The sequence below is a fragment of the Lactuca sativa genome, chromosome 4, assembly GCF_002870075.4.
Source record: "Lactuca sativa cultivar Salinas chromosome 4, Lsat_Salinas_v11, whole genome shotgun sequence".
Classification (NCBI taxonomy): domain Eukaryota; kingdom Viridiplantae; phylum Streptophyta; class Magnoliopsida; order Asterales; family Asteraceae; genus Lactuca; species Lactuca sativa.
Window position 1 is genome coordinate 407,992,542 of NC_056626.2, and position 4,426 is coordinate 407,996,967.

Consider the following 4,426-nt stretch of genomic DNA (forward strand, 5'->3'; position numbering starts at 1 on the left):
TATCAAACAAAAGTATTTTAATGTGTTCGTTGTGTTTGATAACCAACCTTGTCCCCGTTAAGTACTTAAATATTAATTTGTAGTCGTTGGTTATGAGGTTTTCTACACATTAAAAATGGTAAAATTCATGCCGTTTGCATGCAATTCATGACAATGATATGTGATTTAATGATTTCGTTACGAGTTATTTAACCATTAATAATAATAATAATAATAATAATAATAATAATAATAATAATAATAATAATTATTATTATTATTATTATTATTATTATTATTATTATTATTATTATGTTGAAAAGAATTAATAAAGTTTCAAACTTAAACATTAATTTGTTAAATGTGTTAATATGTTAGTTAATTAAAATGATAAACAATATATATGTATTTTGTATACATGTTATTATTCAGCAGGTAAAGGACACACGGGTCAATTGATATACGGGTTATACCCGATGTTTAGTGGGTTATGATATATGAAGTGTTAGGTGATCTCATTATACATATACGAAGATATTTTTCCTCATCTTATCTCTCAGTTTTCTCTTTCATCTCAAGTTAGGGTTTGTTCATAAATCGTTGTTTTACAAGATCTGTAATATGAGGGTATGAGTGATTTTGTAGTAAGGTTTGAGTTGTAATCTGTTGATGTAAACCATCTGTTTCATAGTGAATGAAATGATGATGTTGGGAAGATCTTGTGTCGATTATGTTTCTTTACATGGTATCAGAGCTATGCCTCCTTCGGTGTTCTTGTGATGTTCGTTGATTTGCGATTGTTCGTCTCACGATCGTCCTGGTAATTTCTTAAACCCTTTCATTATCTTGTTTACGATCTCTTCCTTGACTGACACAGTTGTTGTGTATCATGAGTTCGTGTGAACTCTGATCTTCGATTTCATCAACTGTGTCACTCTTTCTGATGTTCAGTTGATTTAGGGTTTTCGTTAGAAAATCCAATCGAACATCTGTTTTTTGTTTGTATCTGGTACTGCGAGATTGTTGTGATCTTGTAGGTTTCTTCTGTGACGATCAAATCAAGTTTGTTTACAAGACTCGTTGTGAACAAAGATTAAGCCAAATCGATAATCTCTAAGTCTGAAATAACTCACTAGGGGTCAGAGTTCATCACTGATAAACCCTAGTTGAGAACGGACAAAGAGAGTCGTTCTCTGCACTTGACTCGTCGTAAAAAAGCTTTGTGAGCAATTTCTTATTCTTGTTCTTTGTCTTACATATTTGTTTGTAAAGATCCTGGTGATCTGTGTTGTGTTGATTGATTTTATTTTTGTATATTTGCTTGGTTCTTCCTCTGTTCTGGTTGTCTTGGGCCCCGATATACGTGGTGACCATCTGGACATAAGATCAGTTCAGGGGCAAGTTTTCTTGAGTCTCTTTTCTTGAGTTCTATTCTCATTTGCTTCTATGACGGGTGAGACAACTGATCCACCCAGTGGAAGTGGGAAGGATGATCTAATTAATTTTGATGATCCTCTCTATATTCACCCTTCTGATAATGTTGTTACTTCTATAATTACAATCAAGTTGACTGGTAATGAAAATTTTAGGTTATGGAGAAGTTCAATTTCTAGAGCTCTTAAAGCTAGGAATAAGTTAGGCTTTGTTGATGGTACTTGTAAAAAAAGCAGTGTCGATGAGTCAAAGAAAACTAAATGGGATAGAGCTAATGTTGTTGTTTGTTCTTGGTTGTTGTCTTCTATATCTGACTCAATTTATCAGAGTCAAGCCTATTCTGAAGTAGCAGAGGATATTTGGGAAAATCTTTTTGAAACATACAATAAATCTGATGGATCTGTTATTTTTAATATACATCAACAAATTAATTCCCTTAAACAAAATGGTACTTCTCTGTCTGATTACTTCAATAAGCTTGATTCTTTATGGAAAGAATTTGATGGTCTTACTAGTTTAACAAAGTGTACCTGTGATGCTTCTATTAAACTAAAGGATCATTCAAATCTCATGAAGCTTATGCAATTTTTATCTGGACTTGATGATTCATATAGTCAAGTCAAAAGTCACATTTTGTTAATAGATCCCTTACCTAATGTGAAAACTGCTTTCTCTATTGTGTCTAGAGAAGAATCACTTCAAAGAAATGGTTCTTTGACTTCTCTTCAAGCTTCTCAGTCTATAAATAAGTCTCAGACATCTGCTTTTAATAGCAAGTTTAATAACAAGACTAATGTTAATAAAAAATAAGGGTCAAACTGTTCAATGTAAGAATTGTGGTATTAAGGGTCATACCATTGAGAAGTGCTATAAAATAATTGGGTATCCTAAGGATTTTAGGTCAAGAAGTGAAACTAATAATCAGAATAACTTTGTTAAAAACTTTTCTGCTAATTCTACTACCACTTCTTCTGGAAGTGCTAGTACTAATAATTTTTCTGGTGATTCTGAGTTTCATTACCTTACTAAGGATCAGTATTTCAAACTTTTACAACTTATTGGTGATAAGCAAGTGAATAAAGAAGCTTCTGTCTGTAGTCAAAGATGGATAGTTGATTCAGGGGCTAATCAATATATGACTGCCTCTGAGTCACTGCTCCATGACACTGTGGATGTGTCAAATTTAGATCTGCTGGTGTGTCATCCCAATGGTACATCAACTAAAATTAAAAAAATTGGTAACATGAATTTATCCAATTCTTTAACATTGTTTGATGTTTTTGCTGTTCCTGATTTCAATGTTAATTTGCTTTCTGTTCATAAGGTTTGTAAAGATAGTAATTGTGAGGTTGTTTTTAATGAGCATAATTGCAAAATTCAGGATTTACAATCAAAGGTGATGGTGGGGAGAGGTAGAGAGTCTGGAGGTCTCTATTACATTAATAGTGCACCTTCAGGTAGTCTATCTAATTCTACTATTTCTTCTTATGTTTGTTGTGTGTCTAAGTTAACTTGGCACAATAGACTTGGTCATCCTTCTGATCAAGTTTTAAGTTCTTTGAGACATAAACTTAAGATTGGAAGTGAAGTACTTCCACCTTGTGACATTTGTCATAAGGCTAAACAAACTAGAGAATCCTTTCCTGTTAGTCAGCATACTACTTCTAAACTAGGTGAGTTAGTTCATTTGGATGTTTGGGGTCCTTATAAAGTGACAACTTCAGAAGGATTTAGGTATTTTTTGACTATTGTGGATGATTTTACTAGGGCAACTTGGGTTTATCTTTTAAAGTCTAAGGATGAAGTTTATGATTATGTTCTTGTTTTCTTTAATATTTTGATTAATCAGTTTAGTGTTAAAATTAAAACTGTTAGATCTGACAATGGTACAGAGTTTTGAACAACAGAATGAGACAATTAACTGAATCAAAAGGAATTTTGCATCAAACATCGTGTGTTTATACTCCACAACAAAATGGTGTTGTGGAGAGAAAACACAGGCACATTTTAAATGTTGCTAGGTCTTTAATGTTTCAGTCTGGTTTGCCAATTAAACACTGGGGAGATGCTATATTAACTTCAGTTTTTTTGATTAATAGAACACCTACTTCAGTTTTAAATGGTTCTTCTCCCTATGAAATCGTTTATAATTGTGCACCTGTTTTTGATAAACTTAGGGTATTTGGATGTTTGTGTTTTGCCTCTAAGCTGAATAATAATGATAAATTTTCTAAAAGGGCTGATAAGTGTGTTTTTCTTGGTTATTCTTCTGATAAAAAGGGTTACAAAGTTCTCAGTCTTGATTCTAATCTTATCTTTGTTTCTAGGGATGTAAAGTTTTATGAGTCAGTGTTTCCTTTCAAGCTTAGAACTTCATCTTTAACTGATAGTTTAGTTGTCAATGTAAATTCAAATGACCTATTTTCCTATGATGAGTCTACAAATTCTAGTTTTATTCTAGATAATACTAGAGCAGATAACTTGAGAAGTAGCCATCAGATGGATGGTGCTAATGCAGACCAGGACCAGGATGAGACTTTTCTCTCTAATGTCAGCAACCGGACTGGTGAGGTAGATGTGCCTCTCTCTGATGAGTTGTTTCCAAGTTCTTCTGCATTGACTGAGGAAACTGATTCAGTTAATTCTAATCCTTCTGAAAGCTTGTCTACTAGGATCACTAGGTCTGGAAGGAATGTTCACATGCCAGTTAGATTTAGTGATTATGTTATAGAGGGTAAACATAAATATGGTATTGAAAGAACAGTAAATTATTCAGCTCTTAATACTGAGTCATTCTGTTTTATTTCTAATCTTAATAAAACAGTTGAACCTAAAACTTATAGTGAAGCAGCTTTAGATCCAAATTGGATCAAAGCTATGAATGAGGAAATGGAAGCCCTCTATAGGAATAATACTTGGGAAATTACTAATCTTCCTAAAGGAAGAAAAACAATTGGGTGTCGTTGGATATATAAAATTAAATATAAATCTAATGGTGATATAGAAAGATATA